General features: G+C 33.7%; 1 protein-coding gene across 22 annotated transcripts in view; it reads left to right on the top strand.

Annotated features, from left to right (window-relative positions):
• The window catches only part of Adgrl3 (adhesion G protein-coupled receptor L3), a 785,567-nt gene that overhangs the window by 291,971 nt on the left and 477,812 nt on the right, over window positions 1-15,784 (top strand). The gene's annotated exons all lie outside the window — the stretch shown is intronic.

Here is a 15,784-nt window from a genome sequence, read left to right on the forward strand (position 1 = left end):
CATCAAAGGAAACTAACAAGACATTGAAAGGATTATGATGAAAACATCTTGGTTAGAAATTATGTATAATAATTTAAAGCATAGCTAACTTAATAGAAAAGTGGTTATTATAGAAGCAACCTAAAATTCTTATTAAAATGTAGGAAAGTACTTAATATTGCTTCTGCAGCTGTTGAGTACATTGAATGACATCCAGACTTTGAAATTCTAGTGAGGAGTGTTTTGCACATAATACTTACTCTTTTCCCCCAATAATTTACGTTTCATTTTACATAATATTTAGAAATTACAATTTTTCTTTTTTCTTCCACAAAACTACTTGCAGGCACTCATATCCATGTAATTTCTCACAGGGAATATAAACTTTATCATTTTATTTGTGTGCCACAGCATGAAAAACACTGGGAAGCATTTGGCTGGGAACAGTGAATATCAAGTCTTATCACCAAAGACAATCACCTTTTCTATCTAGTGATTTGCTGAAGGGGATAGCATACAAGAAATAATGGCAAAGGAACATGAAGCATCACTATGATTCCTGAGTTCTTCTTCTAAACTTCCTTATGGAATTAGAATACTTTGTTTCAGTTCAGGGACTGTGGGATATGGACCATGAAACCACTTCAGACTTTAGTGACCTGTGAGAAGGAAACACAACTCTTCAATTACAGCAGCACATTGAAAGGAGTAAGTAGGCTGGTAAATTGGCACTCAACAGCTTCATCCATTCACTCACTGTTCTATCCATGATCTAGACTCTCTTTAGATTAGAAATTCTTCCTTGGTGGTGATGGTTGAGGAGTGGTAGGGTGACATGCAACCAAGTGCCACACAGTTGCATTAACTTGCATAGAAACACATGGAAGGACCCAACACATTTTGAAAATTCAAAAGCTTTGTGTAATAAATATTTCTTAAGAATTCCACTTCTGCTTTCTGCTTTGCTTTACATTGCCTTTTCAAACCTGACATTCTCTAAGTTGAAAACAGCTATATTTTTTCCTCAGAATGTGGTTCAATAGTCACCAAGTTTTCATCATAATCTTGTATTTTGATTTATATTATAAAATATTAATATTAGTAATTATATTTAACTGACTCCAATGAATATATATTCATAAGAAATTCTTTTTTCACAAATGAAGAAGAAATCCAGAAGTGATGTTTACTTTTTATAAATAGATCTTATATATGTTTAAATCAGCTACTAGTGTGTGTATATGCGTGCATGCGCACGCATGCACACATACACATATACACACACACACAACTGCTAGCAATTCTGTTTCTAAAAAAAATTAGAATATCATTCAGTTAGAATATTGTTTTCTAGAACTCTTATTGAGAAGTTGACTGAATTTAAATATTCCCTAATTTTTAAATTTCAATATTAATTATTTTTACAGCTCCAGGAATTTAAATGAGGGCCTTATTCTTGCTGGGCAAGCATTCTACCACTGACTTAAGCTCCAGTCTCCCATTCCCCAATTTAGTAAGATTTTTCTATACATCTATTCTTTGGTCTTGGCCATGATTATATGTGGCCACTTACAATATAATGGTGAGATTAAATCATGTTTTTTAAATTTACTATCAAATAGGCAAATTGAATTATATTCTGCTTAAGATGTATGAAAGTGAGGGTGCAAGGCAGTTTTCATGGGATATCATAAATGAAGACTAAGCTAAATGTTATGTGCTATATAAAAGGAGCTTACGAGGGCTCCCCATAGAAAGAAAAAAGAAGAATAAGTATATAGAACTGGGGCATGATATTTTCAGATTTGGAGGATGGTACCCAGAGCTAGCTTGGACAGGTATTAAAAATGTAATAGAAGTATGAGATTCACATTATCTTGAGCTATTTAAGTTGAGAAGACACAGAAAAATTCAAATGAAAAATGTCATCTCAAATTTCCTCCCTTCCTTCCTTACCTTCTCAACATTTATTATTATTTAAAACAAAAACAACAGCCTGTTATTAGAACAAAGATAGTGTAAGAATTAAAACATAAAATAAGTACATATAGCAAAGGGTGATATTAATGTAATCAATCTGTGATTTAAAAGTGACTTTGCCTTCGAATATTAACCTGGGTTTTTGTATAGATGGCCAAACAATCACATTATAGATCCAACAAAAATAGCCATAAAAAAAAACTCTTTTATTGCTTTGGAATTACACTGTGAATTTTTTAAAAATTCATTTGACCCTTGAGAGCTAGCATTACTTGAGAGTAAATGAGTGTTTGGATTCATAGAAATTAGAGCTTCATGGTACAGCAGCCAAGCATAAAGAATTAAAAAAATGGTTCTCCGTAGGTGCTTAGAAAGTTCATTGAGAGCATCTACAAACAATCCTCCTGCAAGCCACACATACAATATGCCATATTCCTTCATGTTTTCTCCTAAAAAGCAGAAAAGGCATTTCTGGCCTGACAGGATGTATTAAAAACTCTACCTGGGCTCATTTTAAAGTTCACTTTTTGCTGTGTATTCTATCAGTCATTTTGAAAAATTACATCAACTCTACCTTACTGACCCCATCCCCCACACTCTTACCGTTTTCATATTAATAGGTGGGACAGCTTCTATGATGATGGTAAAGAAGGAGTAAATGCTATTTAATTTTTAAATTGATTTTGAACAAAATCATCCTTTAAAAGTAGCCCATATTACTGAATATTGGAGGTTTCTCATTCACTTTTCTACTCATTTATTTTTCCAACACTTGTTTGAGTACAAATGTATGCTGGGTACTACAGTAAGTCCCAGGAAGACAAAGATGAAGCACTACCCAACTTTGATCTCTCAGTGAGTCTCCTGGAACAGACAAAAGAAGAGTGCAAGTGTGTTGAATGCATGCTAGAGGATACCTCCTATCTGCACCCAGACAAGAGCAGTTCTTCATCATAGAAAAAAAAAAATTAAGACAGACTTTGTGTGTGTGTGTGTGTGTGTGTGTGTTTGAAAGGGTGCTAAATATAAGAATAATGTTTTGAGGATACATATTCTTACAGAAGTGTTAGGACTCAAGTACTTAGACTTTAGTGATAAAGAAATAACTTAAGGGGAGTTTTCCTCCCCTCCTAAGGTACTAGTTCTTCTGTTCTTTCCAAAAGCTTTTTTTGCTCACTGTAATTATAAGTGATTTTAATCTCCAATGGTACACCATTTCTCTAAGTAACAAAACCAACCACCAAATGGCACTTGCATTCTTGCGTCTTAGCTCAGATTTTCAAGGAAGAGAATTTAATCCCCATTGGGTGAAAGTCAATTTTCCTTATCTAATTACTGTGCTCCAGACATTCTATGGCCAAGGGCCCACACAATTCTGCTTGTGCATAAAACAGTGTACTATGGAGCACATGGAGGTATTATCTACCTAAATTGATTGGGTCAGAGAAGTTGATCTGAAGATAAAGTGGCATCTGTGCTGCAACCCGACAGATGAGTATTAGTTAGCCAAACAGATAGATGCAAGAAGAAAGGTACTATTATAAGGAGAGGAAGCAGTAACACAAAGGCTTAGTTCAGTCTGCAATTGGAGCATAACAGTCCTAAGGATAATTCAGTCTAGAACTAATCTATCTGCAGAGGTGGTGAAGGATCTGATCAGAAATATGAGAAGTTCAGCATTTTCCTGATGTCAGTGAATAAGAAACTAAAGTTAATTTTAGAGAAATTAAGCAAGGAGTGGCACATTTGAAAAACAAACTAGAAGATTTGAGATGAGATGGAGCTTTTGTTATATCAATTCAGATAAGAAATCTGAGTTGGTTGCATTGGTGGTTTTGACTCAAGGAGTGGATTGTCAATAGTGATGTTGAGGGGACTGTTAGGGAAGATCATTAATAGAGGGCATGCTTATGCGTGAGGTCCTATATCAATCCCTAGCACTAATCCTCCCCCTAGTAGTGGTGATGAGTGACAATTGGCATTTAGATTTATTGTGTTTCTGAGTAAGACAGAGAATAATCCAAAGGGAAAGCTACCAAGCCTCATGCTTGAGAGATTGTATGATGAATGACTGTCCCATTCACTGAGATAAGAGTGACATTGGAGATGAGAATGCTGGTAAGGAGTAGAATGTTGTCAACTGAACATTTACCCATTGAATAAAAACACAATATCCCAACCGGGTGGGTTGCACATGCCTGTACTCCCACCCACTTGAAAGGCTGAAACAGGAGGATCACAATTTCAATGCAAGCCTGGGAAACTTAGTGAGACCCTGTCTCAAAATAAAATAAAGGGCTGTGGTGTAGCTCAGTAATAGAGCACTTGCTTAGTATGTACAAGGCCCTGGGTTCAGTCCTCAGTAACTAACACAGGGAAACTGAGACAAATTTAAGGCCAACTTGGGCAACTTAATGAGACACTGCATCAAAACAAAACAAAAAGAACTGAATCTTGTTTAGTGATTAAGGTGGTGAAGCACCCCTGGGTTCAATCCCCTACATATATATATCCCCTACATATGTATATGTATATATATCCCCTATATACTATATATGTGTATTCCATATAAATGTATATCTATACACACAAAAACATGTATGTGTATATATATGTGCATACACATATGCATATATGTACATAACTGTATTATTTGTATAATCCAATATAAAAATCTGAAAAAAATAGTTAAAAGTGCTATTATTTAGCATAACTTATTTTCATTACAAACAGAAATTTGTGCTGTTCTTTATATTAGCAATTCTATTTTGACCTAGATATAAGATATCCTGAAAAATGAGAACATTTGCCAGGATTTTCATTCAATCCTTCCTTACTCCCCAGTAATACCTAACAAGGATATAGTGGAGCCAAGATTAGGTCTAAATTTTGAACTTGTCTGTCTTCTCAGACCCAGATATATTTAGTAGTTGTTCAGTTCCTGTACAGGGTTTCATGTCAGAATCTGGAAAGAAGCAGGAAACTACTAAGGTCACATTTGTACTCATTAACAATGTAACATAGAATATACTTCAATAAAACAATAACAAAAGTAATCCATGTGTCTTTTGAGAATGCCTCAGAAATGAACCTGGATTAATCTCTTGCCTAATTAAAACTGATTATTAAAACAGCATATCCCTTGATGACAGCCCAAAGTGATGTTTTGTCTTGAGAAAATGGCTAACATTCTTATTGGCTAAAGATTTAGTCTCTAAAATAAAAGCTGCAATCAAAAAAGTTATTTCCAAGTTGTAAGTTCAAGGCCACAGTTGCAAACCTCACATAATTTTACATATGATGGTGGTATAGAAAACTGGTATAGTCAGGATAAGGGTGCAGAAGCACATTTGTTGGGTTATATATAACAGCGTGATTTGGGAATTGAGTCAGTTCTTTTGTATACTATAAGGTCCAAGTTATAGACATTGGAATAAATGAAGGTTAGAGAGGCAACTATAGATTGCTTTAAAACCTATAAGACAGAATACCTCCATCTGGTAATTAAGGTTGTAGGGAGCACATTTTTTCTTGCCTCATATGATATCCTCATACATGTCTTATCCTTCAGCCACAGGAATGACTAGTCTTAGGTTAGAGAAGGTGCTTGTGCAGGCAAAGTGGCATTTGTGCTGCCACCAGACACAGACAATAGTAATTAGTGGAGCATAGACACAGAGGGATTTTATAGATTTACTGGACAAATGTTTCCCTCCATACCTTCGGCACATATTACCTTTGCTGGTAGGAACATTCTATACTACTTAACTCCTCTAAGGTCAGCAAAGAATGATATCTATGGTTGAAACTGAGATGATTTTCCTCCTTTCATCTTTAGATCTATTTCTCCAGCCCCCAATACTCACCATACTAGAGATTGAATATAGTGGTGCTTTACCACTAAGCTAAATTCCTAGCTACTTTTATTGTTTTATTTTGACACAGAACTTTGCTAAATTACCCTGGCTGGTCCTGAACTTGTGTCCTCTATCTTCAGCCTCTTGAGTAGCTGGGATTACAGGCACCCATGCCTGGTTTTGGCTTTATTATTGACAAAACATTTCCCATTCTTCTGGTTTTAAATTAGAAGGGTCTGAAAGTTGTGCATGTGTGCATACACACCTGTGGAGTTTTGTTTCTCTTGATATTTCCTTCTGGCTTTTATATTTTTATTTGGTATAACTTATAATCACTGGAAAATCTGAGCATTTGTTACTCTTAATATGTTTTATTAGTGTTATGTATATTGACAGTGATGAGTTATCCTTCTGGCATGTTCTCATATTCTTATTGCTCATACTCCTCTAAATTTTTAGAAAAGCTGGTTCTAATTTTATTATTATATTACTGTCTGCAGTGTGTAGGTGAAATCTAGGAATTCATGAGAGGTAAAGAAAGAAATTGTAACAGAAGAACAGAAATTAATGTTGCTACAGCAACAGAAAACCTTCTATTTTACAAGCTCAGTCTTTTGGATGTAACTCTTACTGCAGGAGAATAATATAATGTGGCCTTCAAACTGCTGTGTTAGCTTTCTTGTTTTATATGACACTATAATATTATTTCAGATAAAAGCCCCTGCTCACATTTATTTGCCTCTTTCAGTAAAGTTTGCCAGTTTAGACAAGACTTCTGGTCTAATTGATATGCAAAATACATCCTTTGCACATCACTCTTTAGAATTCTTATGTGCATCTAGGGTCATATTATGTTTTTATGTGGGAAGAAAATTAAAAGGCCTCTAGGGAAACAGGTCAGGTATTAAAGTCTTAAAATATGTTTTGTGGCCCTAAACTTAATTTCAAAGAATTTCTTTAAGGACCATGTTTCCTTTAAAAGTGGTATAAATTCTTGAATGATGTATCTAATTGAAAATAAAGGTATTAGTGAATTTGGCCTTCAAGTATTTCCAGGAAGATATGATAAACCATCTTTCATTTCTGTTGCATAAATTATACTTTATTTTTCCTCTCCAACTAAAAAGTGTGAGAGTAACTCTTCAAAATTCTCACAGAAATGATATTTTGACCATTAAAATTGCATGTCAGAAAAACTATGAATAATGGGAAATGGATGCTAAATTTTGACATTTAGGCCCCCAAATATTTTTTCTGGAATATTATTAGGACCACATTTTATATTATTTCATTAATTCATTGAGTATCTGCCATGTTTTGAGAATTTTATGTATGTTCCAAAGAAGCATATTTTATACTACTATGAGAGATACTTTTCAGAATAAGTAAGTTACTTAAAAGTCTCTTCTTTTTTGCTCAGTTTCCTCTGATGGAACCTATGTGTGGTAATCAATGACATCTGAAATGTATCTCAGATACAGAGAGGAAACTCCCTGGTATTTATAGAAGCATTGACTCAAAATGGAAAAGAAGGGCAAGGCAGGCAATGTTGTGCATGTAATATTTTCATGGATTGCTTTACATTTTTAGATTCTACAGTTTCTACTTACACAGGTCTTTAGTACACAAATGTAGAAATTTGACCAGGTGTTCTAGTTTATTTATTCATATATACAGTAAATTAAATCTGCTGTTTTTCCAGCTCTTAGTTCTCCAAGAGGTTGTTTCTTATTCTTGGTTATTTTTTTTTTATTTAATTCTTCAGTCTTTTGGTTTTACTGTATGAAATTGCAAATAATACTTGGGCTTTTGGTTCAGAGAGATCTGTGCTCAGATTCAGCTTTACAGTGAATTAACCATCTTAAAAATTGGTATTATTATATCTGTATAGTTGATGTTCTAGTTCTGTGAATGGCACCACCCAGTCACCTAGGTATCATACATTGTTGCTGTTATAATTAAGTATAATACGTAAATATATTCAATATGATAAAACATAGAATTCTTAAAACCTAATGTTTTCTACCACTCTTTGCCCTCCTTTCAGCTTTCTGTTTTATAGTAATTATACTATATATATATATATATATATATATATATATATATAATTTATGTATATCTACTAGATCTATATATATATATAGATCATTCATATCATTCATATATACATGCATACATACATATATATGAAGATTCATGAATAATTTCAATGAATTTATTTATTTATTTGTTAATATTTCTCTTTAGGTTGAGGAAGAGACAAAATAGTGTTCTGAATTACCAGTTTTACATTTAGGGCACATTCATGGATGTGATTATCACTTGGGTTCATTGAGTATAAATGTTTGGAAAAGAATAATTTAACTATTTGTTGTCCATTTAATATTTAGAGTACCCTCCATGAGGCTATTTATTTTCTCATTGATTTCATAGTTGTTGGTGAGAGAGAATAAGTAAACCAGATGTACACCTGAGTCTGTGATTTGGTGGAATACTGTGTCAATGAAATGAAGAGGAAAAAATGGCATACCTTGTATGAGATGGGGATATGGGAGAAAAAGGATAGATGAACCATTCTTATATGAAGTGCAGTTTTAACTAACTCTAGAAAAATCCCCAGGGTAATTTGCAAGCATAGATGGAGATGGGAAAGGAGGGTATTCCAGAGAATTGAATTACATGAACAAAGCTACAGTTGGAAAAAATTTAATGTTGGCTAAATTTAGGACAGTTTCATGAAACAGAGGGTAGTGAGTATAACTGACAACAAGCACATGAGGAAAGAAGGGATAGGTAGTTGAAAAATAGGTTATAGTCATCTTGTAGGGGGTCTTAAATGCCAGGGTGAGACTTTGTATATAATTTTTCCTGTAGTGGGGATTCTTTTGGAGCTCCTAATTAAATTTGCAGGTTAGAACCTACCAGATTATGTGCAGAAAGTTAGGATACAGAGGGACTTAAAAGTACAGAGATCAGTTAGGTTGTTGCAGTAGGGCAGAAAGTAATGAGTGTCTGAGCTGGGGAGGTAGCAGTGGTTGTGGAAAGAAGAGAGTGATGTGAGAGATGCACAGAGTTTGAATCTGCAGTCCTTGGCTACTAATTGGGTGTAGGAGGTAAGGTTGAGGAAAGAATCAAAGATACCTAGGTGACTGGGTGGTGCCATTCACAGAACTAGAACATCAAGAGGATGCTTTGGCTTTTTAGAAATAAATGGTGAATATGGCCTTAGAAATATTGAGTTAGAGGAACAAATATGAAGCAGACTCTAAATATATGATTCTTGATCCGAAGAGAAAGTTATTGCTAGTGATAAAATTTGAGAATTTTTGATGTAGATGTGATAAAGCCATTGGAGTTGATGAGATTTCCAAAGCAGATAATAGTCAAGGAGAGATCCTTGGGACACACATTTAGAGAGAGGGAAAATAGCCATTGAAGGCAGTCAAATCGTGGTTAATATTAATGATTAATTGAAGTGACATCCCATACTTTTCTTATGCTCTCCACCTCTGACAGTACCTGCTAATGTCAATCCATAAGATGTTCATACATATGTAATAGGATGATGACAGAGCAGGAGCTAAATGGATGAGGAGAGCGGTTTTGATTCTCACCAATAAATTACTGACTCAATGACCTTTCACAAATGCCCTACATATAAGAAGAGCAAATAATAGAGGATTAGGTTTGTGAATATATGTGATAGAAGTGAGGATATTTGACTAAGTTTAGGTATTTTCTTCCATTTTGGAATTATAATTCTTTCTTCCTTTTTTAGTTTTGATCACTAATTAATTGTAAATCATCAGACAAATTATAATACTTGAGTGAACACATATTAAAGAATATAATTAAATTTCAAAATTGTTATTCTGGGAAAATTTAATACTGAAATAATGAAATAGACACTGGGACATTTTTAATCAAACGTGGAAGTTAACAATTAAATCACATGTTATATATTGTAATAATTTCTGACTAATGAATCTAAAAATATTTGATATAGACTATAGCCCAAAAAGGGAAGAATTTATTTATTTAAAAATATTTTAAGATTTAAGAATTATACTATAGCAAAAGTATTTGAAATTAATGATCCATTTATCGAAACTGAATTAGAGATATGAAAAAGTGAATTATCATTATTTGTAACATCTTCTGAAACACATAATTATACATAACTACCATTATATCTGTGTTAATAAGTAAACACAACAATACTTTTATTCTTTTAAAAAATCTCAGGAATATAGTAGTGCTAGGGTTGTAGCTCAGTAGTAGGGTGCTTGCCTACTATGCATGAGACCCTGGATTCTACCTCAGGTAGATAAATAAATAAATAAATAAATAAATTTCAGGAATTAAAAAATAAGTTGATTACTCAATGTTACTGTAAACTGTAGTCTTGTAAATGTAATTTATTCCCACAGTTTCACTTCAAAAAGAAAAACACATGCATCATTTGGCTCTTCTAATATTTAAAATTTTAACTTTATTTTTATTAAATAATGTGATTTTTTAATGATGATATGTTCCAGCATAATAACTTGAGTGGCTTATGAAGATACGTATTTTGTTGGTTTACTTTTTAACCTATTTTTTCTAATGTTTTACAAAACAGTTTATCATCTTAAAAAAAATAACTATGACAACATAGTAATGCTGAGTAGGTACTTGTGTAATAACTACTATTTCATCTTTAATTGATATGCACATACATATAAGTAAAAGTCCATAGGTTTACATATAATTATTGCATGCCTGCAATTTAAACAAGTTGGAAATGGATAGAACATAAAGATAGATTTCATTTAAATTTCTACGGTAGTTAGTTCAGAGAATCCTCTGTATGGAAGTTTTATAAGATTTTTTAATTGATTTTTTAAAAAAAAATGAAAGCAAAATTCATTACAATTCTTATTACATGTATACAGCACAATTTTTCATATCTCTGGTTGTATATATGAAGTATGTTGACAACAATTTGTGTCTTCATATATGTACTTTGGATAATAATGTCTGCCACATTCCACCATCATTTCTAACCGGATGCCCCCCTCCCTTCCCATCTGCCCTATCTAGAGTTCATCTATTCCTCCCATGCTCCCCCTCCCTGTCCCACTGAGTCAGCCTCCTTACATGAGAGAAAACATTCAGCATTTGTTTTTTAGGGATTGGCTAACTTCATTTAGCATTATCTTCTCCAATGCCATTTATTTACCTGCAAATGCCATGATTTTATTCTCTTTTATTGCTGAGTAAAATTCCATTGTTTATATATGCCACATTTTTTTTATCCATTCATCCTCTGAAGGGCATCTTGGTTGGCTCCACAGTTTAGTTATTGTGAATTGTGCTGCTATGAACATTGATGTGGCTGTGTCCCTGTAGTATGCTGTTTTTAAGTCTTTTGGGTATAAACCGGAACAATAAGTGTTGGTGAGGATGTGGGGAAAAAGGTACACTTATACATTGCTGATGGGACTGCAAACTGGTGCAGCCAATATGGAAAGCAGTATGGAGATTCTTTGGAAGACTGGGAGTGCAATCACCAGTTTTGTAAGATTCTGATGTAAACTAAAAGATCATTATAAACTGAATGTTTCAAGGTTCTTTTCTTTTCTCTCCTCCTTCTCCTTCTCCTTCTTTCGCATGCTACAAAATGTATTCTCCTCCTGAGAAGATTATGGTACAAACTGAGTTAGGGCCTATATAACAAGGTTTGCAGTTAGGGTCAGAGCTTTGTAAACTAAGCAGAACTTGAAACACTCTCATTGTCAGAGCCTTCCTATATAAGCATCTTTATCTGTCAAAAGTCTTCATCATCACAAATCCTGCACAGTATTAGTACTCCATTTGCCATAGTTTTTATTCTCTCATCACCAGGCCCTTCTTTCTTATATTTGCCTTTCTAACTCTCAGTCATCTTTTAGTTTTTGACAGTTGGGGTCTGGAGCAGTTTAATTTAGAGATTAAGTGGGTAGTTTCTTGGTCCAAAATGTCTGGTGTATCCAATTGTGACTCAATTTGGTTCTCTTATTTTTCACATAAGAATAACAGCAGTAAAAACTCAGAGGGTTGTTTTATTATATGAGTTAAACCACATCAGTTCCTTAGAATATCCTGTAGCATGCAGTAAGCAATAAGTGTTAACCATTAAATTCTTCTGTGCTTCTCTGTATTTTTTTTTCTCTATTGTTACTTCCTCTGGGAAGCCTTACTTGATCTCTGGAGGTTGGGCTATGACAACACTATCATATCTTGTCTGTTTACTCATTTTCTTTCTTCTTTGCACTGTATTTAAGAACAAAGGCTATATCTTTCAGCTTTCTATCCCAAGCATCCAGACTTGACCATGCTATGTAGAAACAACACATTTTTTAATGAATATTGAATTAATGGAATTTTAGAGAAATATGCCACATGTGCAAATTTATATCAACAGAATAATAGCTTACAAAACTGATTAAGCTTTAACAAAGTTTATAGAACTAAAAGGTTCACAGCCCCAAATGCCATGATTTTGGAATCTCGTGGTTTATTTCTTCTCTAATGGGAAGCAAGAACAAAGCTAGCAGTAGGTTTACACAATTAGGATAGAATTCCATGAAGTGGAAGGACCACACTTTCTTAATTTTATTCTGTGCAATGTTGCAATATGCTGACTCGCTTTCTGCCTCATCAGCTATTTCTGCTGATGATATATGTACAAAGACCAGATGATCAGGGGCTCAGTGCCTAGAGGTAATGCAGTTTTACTCTGTTGGAGAGATTTAGAGACTCAAACCCCTGACCAGCTGTGGCTCACTTATTAATCTGTGAAACTACTAAGGCAACCTATATTTGAAACAGAGAATACATTATGCTTGGCAAAGGAATGTGTGCCACTAAGGGAGGCAGATTTAGGTTTGATGAATTACTGTCAGTCTGGGGGTGATATGATCTAGGCATTATGAATATTTAATGTATATGATTTTCTTATCCTTTTCAAAGTAACACACTTATTTGTTCCATTCTTGCTGCTGATGTTCAGCAGACCTATGTTTCTTTATTATATAAAATGAACAGGTTGCTAACTTTTTCTTTCTTTTTCATGGTGCTGGAGATCAAACCCAGTGCCTTGTTGATGCTCAGAAAGTTTTCTACCACTGAGCCAACCTATTACTTTCTATTCTTAGTACATCTTATGATCTTATGAATTTTTCCTGTATCTCTACCTACTTGCCTATGCAGTTTGTACTTTAGTGCATAAGTTTTATCATTTCCTTTTGTTTCTTCTATAGAACATGAGGTATCCTCAATTAAAAGAGCAAACACACGTTGTATATATTAGAGTTAGGCTAATCATAAGTTCTAAGGTGGTCTGAGAGACAGTTTATACTGTCCTGTGGTAATCTTTAATAGTGCCCTGTTTCAAAGTCAAGAGTATTCTGATTTGTATGATTTATGTGGTTGCCTTAGTCATAATCCATTGTCTGCTACTTATAAAACTACATAAATTGAGGTAAATTATATGCTATCTCATCTATAACATTACTGGATTGGCTAGACTGTGAAGCCCTTGACCAATCTATAATTATGGGGAAAAAATAAAGCTTTTTCCTTCCTTGGTGCTGTTCATAAGACTTCTACCCTGAAGACAAGTAAGATTTTTAATAAAAAAGTGGATCTAAATATAAGTTTTATATAAATGTATGCATTAACTACATTGAAATGTAGAAAATTACAGTTTTAATTTATATTTGGGGCAAAATATGTGATACATTATAACCATAGACTTTAAAGTTGAAATACTAAAAGCACTTTTATTAATATCTTTGAAAGCTGAAGTATATTAAATAAAAAGCTTTGAATTCATTATAAGTAGTTTTAAAAATGTTTTATGGCTTAGAATCCAACCTATGCTTATATTCCTTACCTGTACATTGAACTCAACAGTTGACAAAGAATACTAATTTCTGAGAAAATTATAACATTAGTTTTTAGTGTGATACATTTCCAGGTGTTTATGAGCCAGTGCTATAGGAATTTTGAAGATAATGAAAATTAAGTCAGATTTTTAGCCACAAATTTGCATGCAGGTAATTTAAGCAAGTAAACAATTTAAACATGCATGCAATTCAAACAAGTTTGGATATGATCTACACAAGAAAAAATGCACAAAAGCATGAATTGTTCTCAAATTGTCAGCACAGGTGTAGAAAGATAGCAAAGAAAATGTGGATAGCATTTTTACTATCTCTGTTATTCATTTGTTCCCTGCGTCCTTCAAGATTTATAACTAAAAATCTTACTATAGTTCTGCAGTCATATTTCAATGATGGGGCATATGCTTGGAATGCACAGGGCCATGAGTTTGATCTCCAGTTATTTTATCGTATAGTAATATGCTTTCTCTCCCCTCAAAAATATTGTCCTAGAATATGTGGATATTTGAACTTCCTCTTTAATTTAAAAAATTGTTTATTTTCAGCTACTATCATGTCTACAAATTTCCATGGCTCAGCCTGAGTTTGGTGATCATAGATTTCAGGAGATATAGTTTTGCCTTTTGTTGTTATTGTAGTTCTAAAGGGTTAGAGATAATATATTAATTCATCATTCAAGTCTCCCTGTACTACTGATTAGATGAATTCTACTGAAAATATGGTACTGTTAGCTTTCTGTGGTGCCAAATTAATTTTGAAAATATAAAGAGATTTGATTGGTGATTACATAAGAGACTTTAATTTTTTTTCATTTTTTTAGGTGTATGGAAAAGCAAGAGTGGTGCAAACATCCATGTTTTATTGACAGTGAATGGGAGTTAGTATAAATATAAATGACAGAATTTGGCACTTAAATGTATGAAACATTTTTTCTTAGTTGATCATAAAATCCTTGTATAAAACTATGCTTTTTTCCCCCTCATATGTTTGTTAGAGTTCACAATATTATCCATAGCTTATGGTACTAAGTCAATAATAATTTCTTTATTAATTATAATACAAGTAAAACAATGTTTGTGTTCTAGAGACAACCACCTATGAAAGCATGACTTTACTGATAAAATGTTGGCATGATTATACTGGCATATTATGTATAAGTGCAGTTAGAGAGCAGAGGATAGAAGTGTATGTGTGTGTGTGTGTGTGTGTGTGTGTATTCTTTCATAGACTGGAATATTGGTAAAAATGATTAGATGCCTGGCTCCTACCTGCCCTGCACTGGCACTGGCAACAAGTTTTCCTCTCAGTATCACTTACGTTAGACTAACAGGCTGCAGTTGTGATTTCAGTTGTTTGCTTCTGGGCTTTGTGAAACCTGTGCACTAACTCTCCTGGGGTTGGTGGGCAGGGGAGAGCCTTGCATCATTCTGTAGCAGCCTTGGGGTTTCATAGTAGAGCCTTAGTGGCTTGCTGCAGTGAGCACTGTGAACAGCCTTCCAGTTGGAATACCATTATAATCAAAACATTTCATATTTTTCCTCCAGCAAGCATTTATTATGAAATCTATATGATGTGTAAGTAAATGACAAGGTTTCGATCCATGATAGGAATCTAACAATTTAACTCCTGCTTGGAAAGAAATTGCAAACAGATAAAATCAAAAGAAACAGAAGAGCAGAACTGGCTTACGTGATCATTGAGGGCATAAGGGTACTTGATGTAAGAGACCTCAAGGTGTGATATGCACTCTAATTTTCTAATAGTATTCCTTGCTTTTCCTCACATCTGCATTATTTTGCCTTTACTAATTCTTGAGAAAAGCATGGATTTCTTTTTATCATTCTCTGTAATTTTAGTTAGCCTGTGGAAATATTGATTTTAACCTCCCACAACCCAACTTCAGAATATGTAATATTAGTATCTGTGTTTCAAATGAAGGTATTGTGTTCTCCCACATGCATATAAAATAAAGGATCCTTTGGCTCTGAGTAAATGATTTATTCGATTTCATTCAATATGTTTTATAATAATAAGCAGTTA

The sequence above is a fragment of the Marmota monax genome, unplaced genomic scaffold, assembly GCF_021218885.2.
Source record: "Marmota monax isolate L192 unplaced genomic scaffold, Marmota_monax_Labrador192_F-V1.1 WCK01_AAM20220418_F8-fsc00025, whole genome shotgun sequence".
Lineage (NCBI taxonomy): Eukaryota > Metazoa > Chordata > Mammalia > Rodentia > Sciuridae > Marmota > Marmota monax.